A 25,869-nucleotide genomic window follows, 5' to 3' on the forward strand; every position below is an offset into this window, starting at 1 on the left:
TTCTTATGTGTACTGCAACGGTTTACAGGAAAACGAGTTTTACAACACACTATTTACACGGATAATACAAACACATTCCATGCTACCAATACGAAAGTGGTAGTGCTGGGTGCTTCATTCACTGCCTAGAAGACCCACCAACACGTGGCGGAGTAAGGGACCACTTGTGAGTTCACTTCTCCCAGGACTGCTTGGTGCTCAGGAAGTTGGTGGGAAAGGATGGCGTGCACGAATAAACTGCGTTTAAAGGCGGCATTAGGCATGAAATAATACGTTCGCTATTTGATTGTGGCTGTATTCCTAATATGAAAATATAGTTTATTTGATGTGTACAAGAATAAACTATGTTATCCAAGATGGAGTGTTAAAATGTTTGTGATCATAGTTCCCCAACAAGCCGAACTATAAATCTGAAGTTAGAACTCTATTGATGACAGTGGTTATCTAGTGTGTAGTTTTGTACACTAGGAAAATGACAGTAAAATGTGTGTTCGAGTCATCAGTCCATAGACTGGTTTGATGCAGCTTTCCATGCCACCCTATCCTGTGCTAACCTTTTCATTTCTACGTAACTATTGCATCCTACATCTGCTCTAATCTGTTTGTCGTATTCATATCTTGGTCTACCCCTACCGTTCTTACCCCCTACACTTCCTTCAAAAACCAACTGAACAAGTCCTGGGTGTCTTAAGATGTGTCCTATCATTCTATCTCTTCTTCTCGTCAAATTTAGCCAAATCGATCTCCTCTCACCAATTCGATTCAGTATCTCTTCATTCGTGATTCGATCTATCCATCTCACCTTCAGCATTCTTCTGTAACACCACATTTCAAAAGCTTCTATTCTCTTTCTTTCTGAGCCAGTTATCGTCCATGTTTCACTTCCATACAATGCCACGCTCCACACGAAAGTCTTCAAAAACATCTTTCTAATTCCGGTATCCTCTAATTCCTCTAATACAGGAACACCTATTGTAAATTTATTTTTATTATATCCAGCATGGAAGATCTCACCACAGCGTACGTTCCCAGGTAATCTCTCAAACACTCCTACACGTACTAAATGACGGAAGGCACTAGAGACATGTAATATGGATTGGTAATAGAACAAATATTTCTTTTATAACACTTAAGTCAAAATAAATATACGTACATTGCTTAATGTGCAGCACACTGATCTGTACGAGCGTTATTCCTTGACAGAACATAACAAAAATTGTGAAGAGGAAGATCGAATACAATCCAACAGCGTTAATCCGGTTTTCGTGGACGGAATCATAAGGCAGTATTTGCTTTTCGGTTTGGACCTATGTACACAAACAGTGATTGTTAGAAGTAAGTATCAGTTACCTTTCCGTCCTTGTTCAAATTCCCAGAATTACTTTGAATTTCTATGCCTCTATAAACGATGATGAGGATGATGATTGATGAAATACCATATTACTTACAACTAATAATAAATATTTAAAATTTGATTAATCTGTATATGCGTAGGGTTTACAGAGGATAAACGAAGAAATGGCTTTGGAACACCATATAAAACTTAAAGAAGAGGAAGGGAGAGTAAAGTAGAGTGGTTTGAGAAGGCTGATGGTTTATTTATGACCAAGAGCGTGTGGAGTTGGAGAGATGAATGGTGACAATGGGTGGGTAGAAACGAAACAGAATACCAGCCATGTTTTACGACTCGAGGAGGGAGATTACAAATCTGTTTCAGTATATTTGTAGATGGCACTACTGTGATCATGAGGTATACATCAGATAAAGGTAAAAACTTCCCAGGGGTCTGTCACATGTATACAAATGTCAGTGCTGAGAGTTTCCAATTGTAATTGTTGAGTGCAGTTGGAAATACCAGTCCCGTCAACTTCCCAGTTGGAAATATTTGTAAGGAAAATTCAATAACACTGTGACTATTTTCCAGTGACTTGACAAAGTGAGATTAAGAATGAGCCTGACTATTTTCACGTGACTAATCATCACCTGCCCGATTTAATTGATCAGTATCGCACAGCTTCGATTTTGATCTTGGCTCTGTAGCGTCTACAACTAGCTTTAACCTCGTGAAGTCAAATGAGATCTACGCCTTCCAGAATTGTAGTGACATCAGTCTGGTATAGTGCTAACCTTACGACAATCCGTCTCGTCTCATAGGAAGGAGGCCCATGAAGTCCGTGGTGTCGAGGGTTATGTTTGGGTCCGAGCATTGTAACAATATATTTCAGCACTTTCCCCGTGTACATTTAAAGCAATACGTCGTATCAGGTTGATGATTTCACAGCAGCCAGGAAGAGAATACATACAAAACCCTAATGATATTCAAACTACCACAATAGTGATAATAACGAAGAATATCTCGATGAAGGAAGTTGTCGCAACATTTGAAAACTGCATCTCTACAATAGGAGCAGGTTCACGTGAAAAGCTAAAATAGTGCTAGTGGCTTTACGTCGCACCGACACAGATATGTCTTATGGCGACGATGGGACAGGGAAGACCTAGGAGTTGGAAGGAAGCGGCCGTGGCTTTAATTTAAGTACATCTCCAGCATTTTCTGGTGTGAAAATGGGAAACCACGGAAAACCATCTTCAGGGCTGCGGACAGTGGAATTCGAACCCACTATCTCCCGGACGCAAGGTCACAGCCGTGCGCGCCTCTAACCGCACGGCCAGCTCACCCGGTGAAAGCTAAAATAAGGAACGAAGTAAACAGACTGATATGATTAGCGTAGTGTGGTTTTGAACATGTAGTGTTTGTTATATTATAAAGCGAAATAATTTAAATAAAAAGTCATCCAAATACTTTCTACAGGAGTAAGGTACATCCAGCCTGTATTCTCCAAAAAAGCTTCTTAACTGATTAATATTATGCCTTTAATGTCCTTTCAATTGCAATGCTATTTTAGAGATACTCGAGGAATTTTTGTACATGCCTGTTATTTACCTGATAACGGATATTTTACATTTTAACACCCCTGCATGGCATCTAATTGTGCTGGGATTTCATCCCGCAGTCTTGGGTACTTAGGGCGATATCCGGAAAAATGGGCAACGCAGCCTACCGTAATTTCTTCTTCTTTTTCTTGTATCAGTCAAAAGAGTTATAAATCAAGGAACATTAGGTATAGCAGTAATAGTATTTCTCATACGTAGGTGTTATTTCTAAGGTATTGCACTGACATTTATCTGAGCATAATATTGGTATGAAAGTAGAGATATTAATTCACTAAGTATGTGCTTCATAAGGTGACAGTCATATCCTACGGGTCTTGCCAAGAAGCATATTTATGTAGTATTCAGTAGTTTACATAAGTTGATCTCGTTTAAAATTCCTACAATACGTATAGCCTCAGCAATTGATCAGACATATCAGTCGAGATGATTATCTTGTGATGTCCTGAGGTTCTCACCGCGCATTCTGATGGCCAGCAAAAGGAGTCGATGGAGCACAATGGCCGGTGACGGAAGTGTGGCGTAGTGATGATGCCGGCAATATTCGCTGAAGGGAATTTAAATGGTTGGAATGCAGATGAAAATGATGATGATAATTATAGCAATGTGTTTTACGAGACTAAACATGGAGGTAATCGGTCCCTGGAATGGTGAAGCTCATCAGCGTACACCAAAGGAAGGCAAAAAAGATTTCTGTATGTACGGGTGTTTCACCCAACGTTACAACCACAGCTAGGCTGCATCTGAAATATTCGAAGCATGGATTCACCAACAAGCGTATCCCTTCAGACACTCACGAAGTGAAAGGATGAACATGCTCCATTAAAGTAAATAACAATACAGAGTGTAAAGCAAAGTTACGTGATTGTTATTTAAATCATTGTGCATTGCTTGTATTCAGGAGATGGTGGGTTCTAACATTTCTGTTGGTAGACCTGACATGGTTTTCCATGGCTTCCCATTCTTACACCGAAAAAATGCTGGTGATCTAGCTTAACTACGACAATAGTCGCTTCCTTCCCAGTCCTAATCATGCCCTACCCCATCGCTGTCAAACATCTGTATGAGTTGGTGTGACGTAAAACCAAAAGCTCTCGGGCAAAACTGTTCACATCGTCTGTTTTCAGACCGATATCACTGTACGGAAGAGAAGGATGGGTGGAATCAGTATATCTTATTTTTAGGTTAGCAGTACCGGCACGGAAATAACGAGAATGATTGCTGGTACAAACAACTTCACGAGGATGTCTGGAGTGAGGAGATAAAGACTAAGTTATGAATAAACTTGATGGGTGAAGCTGTACGTATAAAACGGCTTTGATGGTGGGCTCATGTGAGGCTAATTCTGTAAGAATAACGGACTCGGCCATGGAGTACAAGAGTTGTAGAGGAAGACTAAGTTGACGAAGATTATATCCAGGTTTAATGATTTAATGATAAGGGGTGTGGTACTAAGCGAAGCCCAGAACCAGCTGTAAGTAGAAGATTGTGGAGGCTCTTGGTTCATTCATAAAGACTTGGAGACTGAATGTCGAAAGGCGTCAGAGTCTGTAATGGAGATGTATGTATGTAGGTATGCAATTTACCTAATTTCTCTGTTGACTGTTGGCATCCCTGAAGATGGTTTTCCGAGGATTCACATTTTCACACCAGACAAATGCTGGGACTGTGCCTTAATGAAAACTACGCTTCCTTCCTACCCTTAGCCCTTTCCAATCCCATCGTCGCCGTAAGACCTATCTGTGTCGGTGTGACATAAAGCAAATTGTAAAAAAATAAAAATATAGTATATATCAAATTCCTCGTTGAATTTTAAGTTCAAGACAATTATTGATAATTGTCTATCGGTTTCACTTTTCCAGACCTAATACTTTCTGAGACATCAAGAGATATTTTATAATAATTACAACATGAATAAATAATACCACAAAAATAATTTTCTTTCCATAAATTACATCAAGTCCGCCTCTGTGATGTAGGGGTTAGTGTGATTAGCTGCCAACCCCGGAGGTCCTGGGCTGTTCCCGGCTATGCCACGAAATTTGAAAGGTGGTACGAGGGCTGGAAAGGGGTCCACTCAGCCTCGGGAGGTCAACTGAGTAGAAGTGGGTTCGATTCCCACCTCAGCAATCCTCGAAGTGGTATTCCGTGGTTTCCAATACTATTTGCTATTTGTTTTTTACGTCGCATCGACACAGATAGGTCTTTGGCGACGATGGGATAGGAAAGACCTAGGAAGTGGAAGGAAGCGGCCGTGGCCTTAATTAAGGTACAGCCCCGGCATTTGCCTGGTGTGAAAATGGGAAACCACGAAAAACTATTTTCAGGGCTGTCGACAGTGGGGCTCGAACCCACTATCTCCCGATTACTGGATACTGGCCGCACTTAAGCGACTGCAGCTACCGAGCTCGGTTGGTTTCCAATTCTCCTCCAGGCAAATGCCAGGATGGTACCTAACTTAAAGCCACGGCTGCTTCCTTCAATCTTACCTGTCTATTCTTTCCAATCCTCCCCCCCCCCCACTCCCCAACAAGGCCCATGCTCAGTACTGCAGGTGAGGCCGCCTGGGCGAAGTACTAGTCATCCTCCCCAGTTGTATCCCCCTTCCAAAAGTCTCACACTCCAGGACACTGCCCTTGAAGCTGTAGAGGTGGGATCCCTCGCTTAGTCAGAGGGAAAATCCAACACTGAAGGGTAAACAGATGAAAGAGAAAATAATTTTCATCAAGCCTAGTGTGCAGCAAATAGCGTGAACAAACGTCATAACAAAATAAAAGTCTTATCACATACCGTACACAATATAACTCAAACTTTGATACATTTATCGCGGACAAAAAATATTAATAATTAATTTGCAAAGCAATAATGCCGTGGGCATGATCACGGTAGCAACAGTCATATAAAACTAAATTCTTCCTTCGTGACAATGGCAAACTCATTAACATCATTTAAGGCGGTACTCAAAATGAAAAATGTTTATACGTGTAGGTTTTTTATATTTTTTGGCAAGATTGTTACTTTTTTACAACTAGTTTAAAAACTAACAAGTATTCTACGGTGACATCGACAGGAGCTCACCGTTTGTTTATGTTTGGTGCTAATTTCTCGGCCTGGCTCACAAACTCGTCAGCAACACCGCCGCCAAGAGCCCATTTGATTTCCCCCGCGAAGCGATCTGATTGGGTAACTTCAGCAGCTGGTAAAATGACAAGGACACGAGATACTGAATTATTTTGTCAAATTATTTATCAGTATGACCAAACCTCTAACGCTCGTATATCCTGTTCACGTTGTTTCAGATCACCCTGTGTGTAGTGTAACAATGTCACATAAAACAACTTGCATAATTTTCTAATAGCTACAATGTGAAATGATGACCAGTACGGAACATTCTCTTAACTATATGGTGATCATTAAATATTAACGTTCATTTCACAAAAGGCGCTCTTTATTTCTTTTATGAGACAGTTCGGAATTTTCTGGGAAAATAAATATTATCCCTATTATTCCTTTAATATTAGTACAACGCGTTCAGGTTGATGCGAGGGAAGGTTTGTCTGCTGCATCGCTCCACTTAAGCGTGCACTCTGTAAAGTAGTTAAATGTATTTAACAATTTCTGCAACAATAACTCAGTTTGGTAGTTGTATATTTAATCATTTGAAGTGTTTATTTTTGAAATAATATTACGTTAACTTCTCCGACGCAATGATAAATAAGGAATGGACTCAAACCAACTACGTTCTTAGACACACAGCAACTCGGTTTGCTGTGTATGGATTTCATCATCGTATATGTAAAATAAAGTCCTTTCACTCACCGGATGAACACTGCTTTTGTGAACTTTGTGGTAAATAATGTGGGAGATATCAGCTACAGGACTGCTTGAAACGAACAAAATCTATAGTGAGATATAGTGAAGAAAATTAATTTGTATATGTATTTATTGGCCATTGGCTGCAATAAATCTATTATTATTACTTCTCCGAGTCTTAAAATTTTTTCTTAATAACTGAAACATGTATCTGTCCTCTTATCAAGGGACTACAGTGTGCATCGTCTGATATATTCCTTTCTCTTCTAGAAACTTGCTATATTTTTGTTATTTGTTTAATCTCTCATATCTTCTTTTATCCTTCATTTTAATTGCATATGGTATGATTTCTTGACCGAATAGTCAGTGGTTTGGGTCACACAGCTGTGGGATAGCATTCGGAGGATGGTAGGTTCGAACCCCACTGTCGGTAACCCTGAAGATGGTTTTCGCGGGCTGAGTGGCTCAGACGGTTCAGTCACTGGCCTTCTGAGGCCAACTTGGTAGCTTCGATGCTGGCTCAGTCCGGTGGTATTTGAAGGTGTTCAAATACGTCAGACTCGTATCGGTAGACATAATGGCACGTAAACGATCTCCTGCGGGACAAAATTCCGGCACCTTGGCGTCTCCGAAAAACATAAAAATAGTTGGTGAGAAGTAAAACCCTGTAATAAAAATATTATTTTCTATAGTTTCCCAGTTCCACACCAGTCGAATTCTGGAGCTCTGCTTTATAGCAATTAATATTACGATCGCTTCTTTTCCAGTCTCATCCCTTTCTTCTCCTATCGTCGCCATGAAATTTGTTTCTGTCAGTGCGATGTAAGAAAAATAGCAAAATGTCTCATGTGGTGAGGGCAGAGGGCCTCAGATTCGATTTACAGTCGGGCCGAGAATTTTAAGTATGTATGGTTAATTCTCCCAGCACAGAGACTGGGCGTTTTTGTCAATCTCAATGCATTTCTCTATATCTCTTCATTTGCACACAACACGTCACACTACTAACCACCACAGAAATACACAACATAGAATTAATCTCTCCACAAGGGTTTGTCGTCCGGAAGGGCTTGCGTCCATAAAACTGGGCTTAACCAATATCTAGTGACAACCCAAGGTAAATGAGAAAAGGATAAGAATGCGAATAAAAATAACAGAAGGAGAAGGCTTTATTTTTTATATCAACGATCGTTTAATCGGTGCGGTTAATTTTATATCTTATTGTAACTAAGGAAATATGCATTGTTGTAATTAAACACCCACCCAACTAATTTGAAAATATATGACGTTTCGATAAACTGGAAGCAGTAAGTACTCTCTGCCGACAACTGTCACTGGGCTATTTTGCGTAGCAAAATTTACACTAAGTTCCTCGATTGTTATGAAATCTTCGTACATTTTATTGTGATTTAAATTTGTTTTCCATGTGTCCCGTACATAAACACGACTGTTCACGATCAACTTACGTAGATACAATATGTTTTGTGACAGTAAGAAGCTACTTCTGTTTCTACTATGTAAGATAAATGACTTATTTGTTGGGCTCACCCTCGATCTGCGTGCAAAGGGTAAACATTTATTTGATTATAGATATAAACTGATGAAGAACCGACCTCTTTTGAGCTCTGGTATGATACATGTGTATCCCGTTCTAGATCCAGGCTTGATAATGCTCTCTCCCCAATTCTTGGAGCTATTTTCAGGATAAGTGGAATGCCTCGGAATTTATTGATTACCTGTGAGTTGATAAAGTTTCTGGAAAAATAGAGATAAAAGTAGATCACATGAAAAAGTGGCTCAAGTTTGAAGTAAAAAAGTCTTTATGGCTGCCCGATATCTGGCGATGCTATATCCACGTGCTAAACAGATATGCAGTCAAATTTATATCAACTTCATAAAAAAACGGTCGCAAGAGTCTGCTGACACAGTGCTGAGTTAAGCACTTCGGCGGCTGAAATATAACGAGGACGTTCTCTAGGTAAATTATAGCGCTGAACCATACTGACAAAATTACATTTTTTTAGCGGAAACGACTGTTTTGAGTAATGTGGCTAGCAAAGTGAAGACTAGGATAGCTCTTGGCGGAAACATTTTCTCCGCCACTGTGAATCAGATTAAGTTTCGCGAGTCCATATCGCTTCTCCTTCTTGTCCATTTCACTGACAGATACATATTTTGTAGATATATTCAAGGAAATGAAAGGAAATGAAAGTAAATTGCGACAATCGTACATCCTTTTATTACCTTCCAATTGTTATCCGTGTACGAACAATTACTTCAATCTGATGTTCTCTAAAGTACCCATGTGTGATTCAACAATGTTCGAAAGATAAGACAAGAATGACCTAAATTTGAGCCCTGTGCTCATCAGATTTTCTATGAACCAATAAGTTATATTTCGCAATACACATTTATAGCAACATTTAACATGGTATGAGAAATTAAGGACAAGTAATTTATTTATTTATTTATTTATTTATTTATTTATTTATTTATTTATTTATTTATTTATTGAGGTTATCTCAGCATTAAGCCCTGTGCACATTTTTTTACAATTGGTTTTACGTCGCACCGACATAGATAGGTCTTATGGCGACGATGTGAGAGGAAAGGCCTAGGAGTGGGAAGGAAGCGGCCGTGGCCTTAATTGAGGTACAGCCCCAGCATCTGCCTGGTGTGAAATGGAAAACCACGGAAAACCATATTCAGGGTTGCCGACAGTGGGGTTCGAACCCACTATCTCCCGGAGGCAGCTCACAGGTGCGCGGCACTAACCGCACGACCAACTTGCCCGGTTTGTGCACTTTTTGTAATATTAATGTTATTGCTTTTACATTCCACTAAGCTTATTTTAATTTCGGAGACACTGATATGCCTTAATTTTGACACGCACCAGTTATTTTACGTTCCTGTAAATCTACCTACACGTGGCTGGCCAATTTGAGCACCTTTAAATATCACTGGACTGAGCCGGGATCGAATCCGCCAACACGGACCGTAGAAGATTTTCAGAATATGTAAGGGCGGTAGTCTAGGTGATTGACTGCCATGGACTTGTAATAATACTTCACACACCTTAGCTATACTAATACTGCTACACGTCCGAAAACAACGGGAAACTTAAGCCAACATTTCCGAGGATTAGCAGCTCTCTCTGTATGAGTGATCACTGTGCTGATGATGTCTTCCTTCCGGAAAAAAAATTCCGCAGGTAAAGTAGTTCCCGGTCCGGGTGGGTCTCCAAGCCGGAGCAAACTTCATCAACATGAATAATGACATTAATCGCGTCTGAGCGTGGAATGTTAGAAATTTGAAATGTTATGATAGATTGGAGAATCTGAAAAGGAAATGAGTGGGATCAATTTAGATGCAGTTTATATGAGGTAAGTACGTTGGAGGGAAGAGCAGGATTTTTGGTTTGGCGACTACAGAATTACCAATAAAAAATCAGTCAGAAAAACTTCAAGAGGTGGTTTAATAATGAATAAGAAAATAGGGCAAGGGGTAAGTTACTACGAGGAGCATAGGGAACAGATTATTGCTGATATGATTGACACCAAGTAATTTGATGTTATCTTAAGTACACCTGTGTGTATCTGCAAACTTCAAAAGAGTTCAGTCCACATACCTACTAGTTCAGCTGATGTTGAAGAAATAGAAAGACCACACGAAGAGACAGAAGATTTAACACAATATATAAAGAAGATAATCTAATTGTATGGTGAAATGGAATCCTGTGGTAGGCTAAGGAATAGAAATTAATATTTTAGGAGAATATGGACTGGGACAAAGGCATGACAGAGGAAATCGGATGGTAGCATTCCGCACCGATCACAATTTAGGCTTTCCTAATACTTGGTTCACTGTCCACAAACGATGGCTGTATACGTGGACAAGACCTGAAGACACTGAAAGGTATCGTATTTCAGTACGCTTAGGCAGAGCATTAGAAAGCTTGGTTTGCAAGACCTTCCCAGAGCCAGACGTGGACTCTAACCACAACTTAGTGGTCATGAAATGCCGTCTGAAGTTGAAAAATATTGAAGAAGGATAAGAATGCAAGAAGATGGGATTTAGACAAGTTGAACGAAAAGGGAGTAAGGGGTTGTTTTCAAGGAACACCCAGCACAAATGCTGAAAAGGCTGAAAGGAACACAATAGCTGAAGTCCGAGCAGTTGTAAAGAATGAGACCAGTAGCGCTACTGAAGAAATGTTAGGAAGAAGGAACGATCAATTAAGAATCAATGGATAACTCAGCAGTTAAATGACCTGATAGACGATTGGCGAAAGTGAAAGAATGCAAAACATGGGAAAGGCAGGAATAAAATAAAAAGAAAGTGCAGTAAAGATGAGGCTGAAAGAGAAGAGCAAATATATTGAAGGTTGTATGGTTGTGGGGAAGGCATGCTGCATATAGGAAAATCACCTTTTTTTTTGGAGAATGGAAACCAGGTGTATGGATATTAAGACCTAAGATAGAAAACCACTTCTAGGGGAAAGGAAGTTTCCTATATCTTAACTACCGTTGTGTTAGTGCAGACAGCTCAGTTCAATGAACACATGGGCGTGATGGACTGGTGCAACCGTCACCGGCTTCTCACCAAGGTTGTCGCGGTTTGAACCTTGGGGGTACACCTGGAATTTATTAACAGAAAATGAATTTCCCCCTCGTTCGGTTTCAACGTAAAACTACAGATTTCGAGTGAACTCTATGATGACAAAATCAAAAGGTACGTAAAAATGCAAGCTTGCTTAATTAAGGCCACGACCGCTTCCTTCACACTCCTAGCCCTTTCCTATCCCATCGTCACCATAAGATATGTTTCGGTGTGACGTAAAGCAATTTGTAAAGAAAACTCTATTTAGATCATATTCAGGCCCCACGGCGTCTGCAAAAGCGTGATAAAAGTGTAGTAGTGGGACGTAAACTCAATAACACAGTAATACGTATTTTGAACCGTCTGCTGCATAGGAAAATGTGCTATCCCGGCTTTTGTTATGACTTAAAATATTAAGCTGTAGAATACCGTTCCAAGATGATCGACATTTTACTCGAACTTACATACGTATATATCAAGTGAGTCCGTGGATGTTCTAGCCACCGAGAAACGTTTCATCATACTGAGATACCATTGCTAGAGTTGATGCATTTGAGATGGCTGCTGCATCATATTCCAACGGGACAGAATAACTACAAGTATTGAGAACTCGAATCTGGTGATTATTCCATCTAGAATGAACTGTAGTCAAACGATCTTGAGAACAAATGACGAATGACGCTTCTGAACGTTCAATGATATGCTATTTAGGACTAATTGACTAAACAGATAGGGGGAAGGAATATTTCAATAATCTCGTGGTGAAAATAATTCCAACGTTGAGGTAAATATGTAAATTAACTTGGTTTCCTTCCACGACCCAGCTGCAAATATTCCCAAATGTAATGATATTTCATGAATATTGACTCGGGAATTAGATTATCTGGTAGTTGGATGAATTAAGATTGCGATTAGCAATTTGTGTCCAGTACCAAATTTTTCAGGTCCGGATTGAATAAGGATCAGTTAGATTTAATGGTTACTAAGTGCAAGAAAATCACATGACAAGTGTCATACAAGTGTCATGGTGCCCGTGCCCGGACGTGACTAAAAGTGCTCTCCAATCCAGTTGTTGAAAGAGCAAAACCGCGAGTGTGTTATATGTTACTTTATAAAACTACACTGTTACGTGTGTACGATTTCATGACCTTGAAGTCTGTGAACAATAGGATCTAGAGATTCGAAGCGAAGCTCGCCAGGAGGAAGCGATGACCGCCAACACCATCAGTGCTGCCAAACCAAAGGATGGTCTAACCGCGCTCGGCTCGAAGTTCCGAGACTGCCGAGATTGTGTCTTTGCAGAGCTAACTGATATTGAAAAAAACGTAAAAATTCGAGATACAATATTAAAGCAAGAGGCCGAGATCAACGAAGTATCCCAGTATAGTAGCTAACCTGTCTTCTACTTAACGGAGTGAATGAAAGCTCCGACGAGAATGTACACGACAAGGCTCGGGGCACGATAAAAGATAAGCTTGGCGTAGGTTTCAATAACGACTGTATAAAGGGTTAATCCACTGCGCATGACGCTTTGTGTTGTTGGTCATGCCAACGAACTTCAGTGGTGGTGTGATGGTCGATTCTTCTCTGTCGTACACCAAGCCACAGTCGCCTTTAACCACTTACTGCACCACCACACCCTTGCTAAAACATGTATGCGACAGGCTTTTACACAATGCACCACACTGCCATACGGTTACGTAAACAGTACATGCCAATTATAAGCTTTCAGTGGGGTATGGAATGAACGTTAAAAGCGGTGGCATACCGATAGAAAACGTGTGTGCATTCCTGAAGCGGAGGTAGTTGTATTCCATCAAGTATGCTTTCCGGTAAACTGATGGCTGGAGTCACCATGGTGTCGTACTTCAAGTCGGGTGCTGTTAATACACCTGCGGATGGTAGGTGGGTTTGAATCCCACTTCAACCAAATCGTTTTATTTGCATTTTGTACTTCGAAAATCATCCAAAAAGCCAATGTTTCCGAATACCTCACGTCGTAAGTTATTTATTTATTTATTTATTTATTTATTTATTTATTTATTTATTTGTTTGTTTGTTTGTTTGTTTGTTTGTTTGTTTGTTTGTTTGTTTGTTTGTTTGTTTGTTTGTTTGTTTGTTTGTTTGTTTGTTTGTTTGTTTGTTTGTTTGTTTGTTTGTTTGTTTGTTTGTTTGTTTGTTTGTTTGTTTGTTTATTTGTTTGTTTGTTTGTTTGTTTGTTTGTTTTGGTTCTGTTCTATGCCATCAGTGCTGCTTATGTGGATGTTTTAGAATCAGGGCTGGACGAGGACAGAACGGTTGACGGTTTGAATCCGCTTGGCTTAGCAACAGCCCCTTAGTACAGTAAATGTTCGAATAGATTGCCTTATGCAGTAATGCATGTGTCAGCACGCCCTTGAACTGACATCTGGGCTCATTGATGCATTGTAGATGCTCCGAATTCACAAGCTTCCGTACTAAGGTCTCAAAGGCTTCCAGGATCTTCCGACTGCTGAACGTACACTACATCCTTCAAAAAGCCTCATAATAAGAAGTCCAGTGGAGTCAAATCGGGTGAGCTAGCAGGTCAGGTGACAGGTCCACACGTTCCTATCTCTCGACCGGCGTGTGTAGCATTCGAGTGGTTGCGAACATCTGCTCACATGTGAGGGGGAGCTCCGTCGTGATGACACCACACGGTTACGCGCTAACCCAGGGGCACTTCCCTTTACAGCAATGGTAGTTATCTTAAAGGAACTGTGGATACTGGGCTGCTGTCAAATGATCCTCAAAGAAATATGGTCCAATTAGGTGATCACCCAGCATACCACACCAGGCATTTACTTACCATCGTGCCTCAAATGCCTCCTGCCTTACCCAGTGAGAATTTTTAACACTCTAGCAGTGCATAATATTATGACGTGTCATAGTGCCATTATTGCGAAATCGTGACGCGTCCGAAAATATAATATCAGATACAAACGCGCGATCATCTGCCATTTGCGCCAATATACGCGCACAGAAATCAGCACGAGTATCAAAATCTCGTCCGTGGAGTTCTTAATGTAGTTTCAGGTGATACGGACGAAACAAACTGACATTTAAGATCCGTACAACAGACGACTGGCTGACGTTAGCCTGTTGTGCTTCTGCCCGGGTACTCTTGTGAGGATTCCCCCAGAAATTGTCCAAACCCATCTCAGTAGTATGACCGGACAATACTGGTGCCTCTCTACAGGAACAGTGACTAAGTTATGAGCAAACGTCACTCCGTCCTCTTAAACGTATTTGCGACTGGTTGTCGTCTGTGTGGAAATCTTTCTGGTAGAGGCGCAGTGCTTTCTGTGCGTTCTGTCTAGCTTCACCTTAGATGAGGAACATGTCAACATACTCACCTGTTAAATATATAGCGAAAAAATGACCAGTACTGCTACGCTACACCAAGTGACAGGCCAGTACATACTGAAAATGAATGCTGCATGCTCTTGGTTGAATGTAGCACGAATGGCCTTGTATTTGATTCACGACGATTAAAATGTGAATAAAAATATTTAGCGCCCGTAGGATTTAAACCCACTAACCAACGGCACACTACGTCAGCACGTCCGTAACACTTCCCACGCTTTCCCCAGAATAAATACTGAATGTCTGTACATTTCCGCTTCGCTAATTCACTCGACTCAGCTACAGGCTGAGGCAGAGGGAAGAAGTGAAAGTTGTTACAAATGACTCCGTTATCCTCGTGAACTGCCTGACCACAAAGCCCAGTTAGTTGATGTTACGTTGCCAACCAGCTGGTTTACCTGGCGTGTCAAATGCTATTGCTATGCTGTATCAATGTGTGAGATATGCGATGTCCAGTGGCCGGATATGTTGGGTTCTTGACCCGACAGCTCTATCAACTTCAGTGTCCGCTTTATGTTACACCTGTGGTTAATTTATTTTGTAATTTGTATTGTTTTGTCCAGTGTATTTTGTTGTGATGTTGTATTTTGTTTGGTAACGGGGAAACATAGCCCGATGGCCATTTTTGGGGAGAAAAGTTCTGACCTTAAAAGTGACCATGGGTTCGGACCCATATATAATAGAATCTGTGATTATTTTGGAAGGGTAATTCATACGCATTCCTGAACAAGTGTTTTATATATTTGTGTCCGAGTAATCGGAATGTACAGTATGTATGTCATTTAGGCCAATTACTAGTGTATCGCGTATTGCTATCGCACCGGTAATCTCATTTTGTATAAATAAAGACGTTCTTCAAACATAAACTTGGAGAGTTTGTTATTTTATCTCAGTGAATCACTTTCAGTAATCTGCCTCTGATTACGTTTATTGTTGTAACGGGTGTACTGAAAATTACTCCTGAACGGTTAGAAATCGAGCCCACGGGCAAACAACCAGGGACTTAACGAGGCACAACTGAATAAAATGTAATTCAGACATATTCCATTTAACAAAAATGTCATATTAATTTCTCGAGTTCATTACCCGATTTTATTTGTGAACGTTTTGTTTAATGATATATATATGCGTGTAAATTTTATTTTTTTAATATAACCAATGGTATTTTGCTTATCTGATTTTTTGGTTTTATTTCGTGTTTTTAGATTAATAAATTTATTTTACCCGATTACTTGAGTTCTCATTCACTAGATTTATATGTACGTATTACCTGACCATTTACTTTGGTGTATTGTATTAGTTAGATATTTTCACTGCCGCGATCCGGACGCAGCACGTACTTCTATCCCTTAGCTAGGCCGAAAGTAGGACAGGATACGGTACGGTACCTCCTCACTAGGTTTCAAGAGGCTCAGTGAAACCTCCTCTCCAGCCCTCGGTTTAGAACTGAATTCCTTACACTGACCAGGAATCAAACCCGGGACCTGCAGGTGAGAGGCACGTATCACGTAAATACAAGAAAAGTCATCTTGGTGCAGGGCATGAAGGCCCATGAATGGGTGGAAGGTAAACTCTTCAACTATCCGTTATCTCGGTAGAGAGGTTACCTCTGTGCCCGGTCACTTCGACTCAGCGTGCTCTTTTCCTGGCGTAGGCATAATGAAACTCTACCCGAAGGCAGAGTGAAGCAGATCACAGTTGGGTGATGTACGGTTGAGTTTTATTTGATTTCGTTGGTTAAGCAACATATATAACATCGTAGATCTTAATATATGGAGCGCCAAAAAAGTTTCTTTTCCGCCCTTCCAAGAACCGAATACCTCTGAAGAGTTTGAACCCGGGATGTTTGGATCCGGTGGGCGACACTCAATCACTGATCCACAGGGGTAGGTGATACTGGAACTGAATGAAACATGAACTTATAAGATAACACAGTCAGTGAATGACCTCTGAAAAATCAAGTAAAAAAATTCAAATAGCGGTTTTTGCAATGAAATCCACAGAAGGTCGCATGGGAAATGTTGGTAGTAATTAAATAATGTACAAATAGTGTACCTAGTTTTATTAGCTGCCTCTGTGGATCAGCGGTAGAGTGTCGGCCTCCGGATCCCAAGATAGCGGGTTCAAACCCGGCAGAGGTAGTCGGATTTTTGAAGGGCGGAAAAAAGTCCATTCGACACTCCATGTCGTACGATGTCGGCATGTAAAAGATCTCTGGTGACACATTTGGTGTTTACCCGACAAAATTAATTAAATCTCAGCCATAGACGCCCAAGAGAGTTTCGGTTTACTCGGTCTGCCATCTAGTGGGGGCCTAGAGTAAAACGGAACGTCGAAATTGACGAGCAGACAGCCAGATGGCGTCAAATTGAAATGTCTGCACACGGTAGCTGAGGCCATACGATTATTATTATTATTATTATTATTATTATTATTATTATTATTATTTATTATCTAGTTTTATTTATAGTAAGGTAGTAGGTATATTATATTATATTAACAGCCTTACGATATATTTAATTTCTACCCTACAAATCGTATGATGTTAAAGATGTACCGGTAATCTCATTTTGTATAAATAAAGGCGTCTTCAAACATAAACTTCGAGAGTTTGTTATTTATCTCAGTGAATCACTTTCAGTAATCTTCCTCTGACTACGTTTATTGTTGTAACGGGTGTACTGAAAATTATTCCTGATACATGACGTGAGAATTGTTTAAATTAATTCGCAGGAGGAAGGTAGTGTCACTTTTAATGAGTAAGTTGTAAAAGGATTTCGAATGAAAATGAATTTTAAACTTCATTACAATTACACATCTCTAAAAAATAACCTTTCTTTGTGGAGATAGTCAAACGATAAAACCTTGACTTTAATTATGCCCACCAATCTGCCTAGAATTACATTCCAGAATGTTAATGGTTTCTCTTTTTATTGGAACAAACAAACCTCGGCTGACGGGAACATTCACAACTAATGTTGTTAAATGTGAGGACCGATGACATGAACCTAAACGATGTTATAAATATACTCCACGTTATATCCTCCCAGCATGTGTTTGATAAAACCTTTCTTAACCAAAAGTGTCAATCATATCGTCGCTGTGGTGCCTAAACGGCGAATGTGACAATGCTCTTCCTCTCCATTATTTCCTTTAAGGCTGGTCACGCCTCCCAGCCACATATCGACATGTAGTCCATCAAAAAAATTTCGTTATGCTCATGCTAGAGTATAACGATGGCTTGCTTTTTTTTTTTTTGTTTTGTTTTTGGCTATTTGCTTTACGTCGCACGGACACAGATAGGTCTTATGGCGCCGATGAGACAGGAAATACCTAGGAATGGGAAGGAAGCGGCCGTGGCATTAATTAAGGTACAGCCCCAGCATTTGCCTGGTATGAAAATGGGAAACCACGGAAAACCATCTTCAGAGCTGCCGACAGTGGGGTTCGAACCCACTATATCCCGAATGCAAGCTCACAGCTGCGCGACCCTAACCGCACGGCCAACTCGCACGGTGGCTTGCTTTTAAAACGTATTATCCAATGCACTTCCTAAGCTTTATATTGCTTAAGACTGGTCACGCCTCCCAGCCACATATTTATATGCAGTCCATCAGAATAATTTTCTCCTTTACACTTTAGCATAGGAAAACGAACACAACGAAAACGATTCTGATGGACTACATATCCATATGTGGCTGTGAGACGTGACCAGTCCTAAGGAATATAATGGGTAGGAAGAGCATTGGGACATATGAGGTTTTAAAAGAAAGCCATCGATAAATGAATATGAACCTTAAATACATCATATTATAGGAGTGGATAAATATGTGATGTATACATACATTCCTACACTATGATACAGTAACGTTCATTTTCTTTTATACACGCACATAGGAAAATAAACTCAACGAAAATAGTTCTGATGGATTGCATAACAATATGTGGCTGGGAAGCGTGTCCATTCTTAAAGGAAATAATGGGTAGAAACAACATTGTCATATTCGCAGTTTTTCCACACCGGCGACGATATTTTCCTCTGGCTAGCTCGATATCTGTGAAGAATGTACCCAGTAACGTAACTGAAATTATTAAGTTTTATGACATTTTGTCCCTTCATCCTCAGAGTTGGCTTCAAAACAAGACTGCACCAGAAATCATTCTTATCCCATTTTCTTCAGACAATGACCCGATTTTGATACTTTCTATTCGAGAGACAAAAAAGTATGAAAATGAAAATGAAAGGAAAAATCCACAGCCAGTTTACAGTCATTCGACCGGGTCAGGAAAGGAATGAATTAAGCCCCATCTAGCGACGAGGATGGGAATTGTGCCGACTGCCGAAGCCTGTAGCACTCCTCTGGGGTAATGATTAATGAAGGACATATGAAATGAAATGATACTGGAGAGTGTTGCCGGAATGCGATATGACAGGGAAAACCGGAGTGCCCGGAAAAAACCTGTCCCGCCTCCACTTTGTCCAGCATAAATCTCACATTGAGTGACCGGGATATGAACCACGGAATCCAGTGATGAGAGGCCGGCGCGCTGCCGCCTGAGCCACGGAGGCTTTCTACAGAAAAGTATACAGTATCTTAATTCTAGTATTCAGGTGCCCTCAGATGTCTTGATGAAACGGACATCTCATGGATTCAAATGCGGGGAATGTACTGGACGGGGAATGGGGTAACAATTCTGTCGCTTTCTATGAGAAAAAAAACATTCCAGTATTTGGTGTTGAAATGAACGACCATGATAAAAACCCAAGGTGGCTTCCATAAATATACGAACTTGTCTTCAATTGACAGTATGGGTAGGAGCCAGAGCTTAGATTCGTTCGAGTGTCTTCATCAATAACGGAGAATGTGTCTAAAATTAATAAGAATACAGATATTATTTATAAGTAATTATACTACTAATAGATCCTAGGAATCAACTTGGGAAGAGTCCTTGTGACTCTGGGCAAATGGTAATGAAATGCGTCGTTGCCTTTAACAAATGCCAAATGGACGAATTTAGTTCGGAATGAACTACAATACATAAACATTGATCACACTGACATTTACAACCGAGATAAGTTCACAAAGGTAATCAACACATCTAACCCTCTCCAGTCACTAAGAGCTAAATCACTGCGTTCAGGAGTACGAGTGAAATGGATTCAAGACATCCATAGTGCTAGAATGAAGGAATACTCGGCTAAGAAGGAGAAAGAAGCTCACCAAAGTCAAGAACCACGTGGTCCATTGTAGGCCTAAACGAAGAAGAAGAAGAAGAAGAAGCAGCAGAAGAAGAAGAAGAAGAAGAAGAAGAAGAAGAAGAAGAATTACACCACAACTACTACTACTACTAATAATTATTATAAAAATCATAACAATCATATGGTTTCAGCTACCATGTTGTAGACATTTTATATATGACGCCATTCAGGCAACCTGCCTGTCAATTCAGACGTTCCACTGTACTAAATAGCTGGGAAATCAGAACTCTGATGAGTGATCTACGGATGAGCTAAAATTTAATTTTTCTGCTGAACGCCATATTTTCACAAGAAATCTAGTACATGCCTGCATCGTACGACGTGGAATGTCGAACGGACTTTGAATGAAAACTCCCAGTGTGAAAAAATCCGTCTACCTCTGCCGTATTTATACCTACGATGTTGGAACCTGAGGGCTGATATTCTACCAGTGGGAGGAAATAATTTTACATTGCATCAACGGAGGGATTTCCCCTTTTATCCCGAGCAGAGGAGTCCTAATGCTCTTCTCCCATTCTCGACATTATCCACTTCCTTACAATTTGCTTTACATCGCAAGGCGACGTTGGGATAAGAAAGGCTTAGAAGTGGGAAGGAAGCAGTTCTGGCCTTAATTAAGGTACAGCATTTGCCTGATGTCAAAATGAGAAGCAAGGGCAAACGATCGTCAGGGTTCGAACCCACTATCTCCCGAATGCAAGCTGACAGCTCCGTGACCCTAACTGCACGGCAAACTCGCTCGGTACATGAAATACTAACTACAAATATTTTCTTTCCTCTCTCAGGCCAGGGAGATTTGCAGCGGTCAAAGTGATGAATTAAGAAGGTAAGAGTGTTGGTGGCCAACGCCTGTGCTAGGAACAGTCGCGGCATTCTCCATGGTCAAGGAGGGAAAACCAAGGAAGTAAATTTTCAGAACAGCGTATGGTGTGGATTAGCCCTCTCCGTCTCTCGAATACAGAGGTGTAGAGACACGGTAAAGCCGTGGCCACCCCTCCTCTGCTAGATCGACATGAAAATTATAAAGCATTTCAGCATGATACGATCATATAGTGCATAGATGTGCATATTGGAAATGTTGATTCGTACAGAAACAGTGATTGGTAATATTAAATCTGCTTTTTTTGGAACTGATTTGAGAAATTCCAATACTTGCATGGATGTCTGTGTATAAGTGGTTGACAAATGCAGATTATGAGATTTCCTGAGAGTCCTAATGCGGCTTGAAATGTTGCCCGGTTCGTCCAATCCAAATTTTAGGGCATTTGGTGCAAATTTTCGGTGCAGAAACAATACGTCGTATTTTATAAATCTCATTCCGTATTGACGGTTATCACTTCACAAATACAAAGTCTTATATCATCCTCCTCCTTTTCAATACAAAACAACCGTCTATATTAGATGGGACGATATCTACATATATTTATTTGTTTGCATAAATGTAATATTTGAGCTTCCACTGCGGATGGCCGTTACATAGGCTGAAACATGTATAGATATAGTCCCATCTAATATAGATGGTTGCTTTGTATTGAATAGGAGGATTATATAAGACCGTTTATTTGTAAAGTAATACACCGTATGTCACAATGCTCTTCCTATGAATTATTCTCCCTTAAGACTGGTAACGCCTACCTACCACATGTGGATATGAAGTCCATTAGAAAAATGATCTATGTGTTCACTTTCCTATGTGTGTTCAGTCTTCAGCCCTAAGGCTGGTTGGATCCTCAACAGCTCTGCCATCAGCTGTCATAGATGGCCTAGGCATCACTGAAGAGGCGTACTAGGGAAATGAGGAGTGAGGTAGCTTGCCGTTGCTTTCCTCACCGAGCCAGAAGTTGCTTAAGTACAAAAGGAAAATTAACCTTAAATACATTACACTGTAGGAGTGCGTAAATGTGCTACGGGAACACACATTCCTACATTGCGGTACGGTAAAATGCATTTCCCTTTACACACATGCATAGGAAAATTAACACAGCGAAAATCATTCTGATGGACGCCATATTCATATGTGGGTGGGAGACGTGGCCTATCTTAAGGAAAAAAATCGATAGGAAGAGTATTGTGACGTACGAGGTTTTGTCTCTTCTACGATAATATCATTTTGCAATCGCTAGGAAAGAGATATATATCTGTATCTGTATTTAGATTCAATTCAGGTAGCAATTGTGCTTCTTACCGGGAGGCCTGTTGTGCGATTCCTGGCCAGGTCGGAGACTTTTTACATGGATGTAAGTACTGATTCAAGGCCTACTCAGACTGCATGTGAACAGTGAGGTGCTATGTGACGCAGATACAGCAATCCCAGTCTAACAAGCCAAGAATAGTGGCCGAGAGGATTCGTCTCACTGACCACGTATCAACCCGTAATCTTAGAGAATGGTTGCCCAGTTATACTTCCTCTTAAAGCAGCAATCACCACCAATACCATCACCTTGTAATCCGCAGGCCTTCGAGCTGAGCAGCGATCGCTTGGTAGGCCAAGTCACGTCACTGCTTTAGAGCGATGGGATTTGGTTTGGTCTTAAATTGAAATACCTGTATATCATTGCGAAATATGTCTCCTTGTTTTATTTAATGTGCTTTTGTTGGAGGCTGCCCATGAGTCAACCGTTAGCATTAACGGATTCCTTATGGAGTGTGGTACAAAAAAACTGTTCTCTTCCATAATACCTATAAATATTTATCTTATGGGTGGAACTAGTCAATCAAATTAGCTTTAAAAGCTAATACAAGTATTTTAATTCTAGACATGAGGGCTAGGAGGGGATTCACTCAACCTCATGGGGTCAACTAAGGAGCTTTCTAATATGATACTGAACAAATCCCATCATGGAAGCCATGCAATACGGGAAAGTATGTCGTCACGCTGACAACGTTGCACTCCAATATCTGCAGGCAATCTGGCTGGGCATCACTTGCCCTGGTAGGCCAGGGCCATACCACTGTAGGCAGTATGTGCCAAGGTTTGGTATTTGCTTGTTACGTGGTACGGAGTTCTATTCAGAAGTAGTTAAATACATGTTAGAAAGTCGATGTTTTAGTTGTTCGATTGATTCTATGGTGCACTGAAGAAGAGTAAATAGTCCGAAGAGGATCTCTGGTGTGGGAATAATTAAGTTTGAGGAAAGGTGCGCGGCGAGTATGGCTCAACAGAGTGGTATGGCTCATAGCTCGTATCGTGGGCGAGGACAACTTCAGAACGACAGGTACAGGTGCTCTGCGAAACGGTGGAAGACACGCAGAATCACACCGAATGAGGACAGCTATATTCTCATACGAGCCAAGAGGGACCGTCGCCATCCGCGATACACATTAAGTACACTTGAGTACAGCACCGTCACTGAACGACAATATAAAGCCAGATTGCTTGCCTCACGACCTGTACGATGCCAATTCTGAAAGATGACATCTGAATGAAAATCTGTTTTTCGGTTTGGAATTTAGTTTCTTCATATTTTCCGTTTGATAGGTTTTCTATATCCACGGACCTTTCGCGAGATGTTAAGAGACAGAAACCTGTTTAGTCCATGAGTCTTGAACAAATGTATAATTGCCCTCGGGATGAGGTATGGAGGCTTCTAGAGAAGTGAATGGTAAAGGCTTCCATTATTCATAACCTCGGGACTAAGTTTGATGGAATGGTCATCTCTTTACCTTGTGGAGTTAATCTCGAGGAAATCGAACCCATGTCCTTCCTCGAAAACCGATCACGGCCTTATTGCTTCGGAAAAGTAGCTCGCATGCTCGTCACATCAACAAACATTACATAAAGAAGCCGAGTGGCATCGTTAGCGACTTTTCTGTGACATTCTTGCACACTAACTTCGTGATCCTGTGGTTTGGATTTCTCGTGAAATTGGAGGGTTCGTGGACATAGCAACGATATTTCAACAGTCATATAAAACTACGAACACTCTTGTTTTTCTTCTTTTCCCCCCGTTTACCTTCATTTTATTATTATTATTATTATTATTATTATTATTATTATTATTATTCGATGCAAACGTCTACAGAATACGAAAAACAACAGCCTGGCATTCCTCCTTCATTACGTTTTCTTCGTGTTTCTTCCTTTCCTGCGAGAGATCTTTCAACCTACGGTACGACATCTTCTTAGCTGCTCTTCTGCAGCGGAAGTCTGTGGTTTTCTTATTTATAATGTTATTGTTTTACGCCCCACTAATTACTTTTGCGGTTTTAAGGAGAGGCCGAGGTGCCGGAATTTAGTCCCCCAGGAGTTCCTTTACGTGACATTAAATCTGCTGACACGAGGATGACATATTTGAGCGCCACCAATACCACCAGACTGAGCCAGGATCGAACCTGCCAAGTTGAGGTCAGAAATCCAGCATTTCAACCGTCTGAACCACTCAGTTCAGCACTTTCTTCTTTCTCTCTCCGACTTCTTCCGTGTTAAATTCCTGGTTGAATCCATGGAACTTATCTTGAAGGATCAGAATTGTGTTGTTAACTAACGAATACATTGCAGTTTGGAGATATCCCCGTGTTAATGTCTGCTTATATTAGTGCACCAATGCAATTAAATGAAAAGAGAATAATTTCATGAAAATAAAATATTGCAGGAAACGGTATCAAAACAAGAAATTTTATCATGGTGAAGAAAGAAGAATACAAAATAGATACATGGGAATAGGGATTACATGAAAATTAAGCCTTACTTAACATGATATTTGTTCTACGGAAGACATGTAATTCATCAGTCGTGTATAGTCACTTAAAAATAATGAGCTCATGGTATTGTATCTTCCGCACACTTAATATTTTGTCGTACGACAGTTTAATTATATATGTAAAAAAGAAATCATCTCACACGTAGGTACAAACCTTGCGGATCACCCACAAGAAAAGTATCTGGGATGAACTTATACAAGACCACGTACGACACTTTTTTGGTGACTGTATATTTACGTGAACATGGGAAGTTACTAATACCTTAGGTCCCAACAATATAAGTGAAAATGTGTGTAGCTTCAGTCCGATACAATTAACGCCCTACATGGTGGCTATTTCCATTGTGCCCTATCATCTTCCAGATTTTGGAACATATTTCCCATTAAATATACTTATGAGGCTGGTGTACTTCATACATCATGGACAATAACTATAGGAAACCTATTACTATAATCACAGTACGAAGTTCCTTTCCCTTAGAAGTGGCTTATTTTCCTTCAATAATATACTTAATGAAATAATTTTTACTTACCACTGAAATCTTTTGCGGTTTTCAGAGACGCCGAGATGCCGAAATTTAGTCCTAGATGAGTTATTTTACGTGCCAGTAAAGGCTGGCATTATTTGAGCTCCTACAAATATTTCGATTTGAGCCGGGATCCAACCCGCAATCTTGAGCCCAGAAGGCCAGCACTCTACCACATGAGCTACTCAGCCCGACTCTTTTAATGCAGGTTAAGTAGCGGGACAGAAGCAATACGAAAGCATGAAGAATACACACAAAAGTGGATTTTAAAAAAAAAATCCCTCCAATGTGCAACTGGTAAGGGAGCAAGCTAACCAACGAAGTAAGCAAGTGCTTTTATTGAGGTGTATAAAGCTGAAGTGCAATTCTTGGACTCCCTTCTTACTTATCTCTTAGCTTTCAGAATACCTACGGAGCCAGAGGGGCAGTTTTCAAGTAATTCCTCTGTGGGGAGAAGGGAAAGAGTTAGAGTAGAAGAGGATGTAAGAATGAGCTTAGGAAACTCAGTGTGGTATTCTACGATACAAACTTACACGCTTCCAAGTTCCTAAGTTGTGAGTACGTGCATATCATACGCTATGAAGCTTACTTACTCCAACTTCACGGAGCATGTTTTTACGCCTCTGCAATCCAGGAT

The sequence above is a fragment of the Anabrus simplex genome, chromosome 2 (assembly GCF_040414725.1).
Source record: "Anabrus simplex isolate iqAnaSimp1 chromosome 2, ASM4041472v1, whole genome shotgun sequence".
Classification (NCBI taxonomy): Eukaryota; Metazoa; Arthropoda; class Insecta; order Orthoptera; family Tettigoniidae; genus Anabrus; species Anabrus simplex.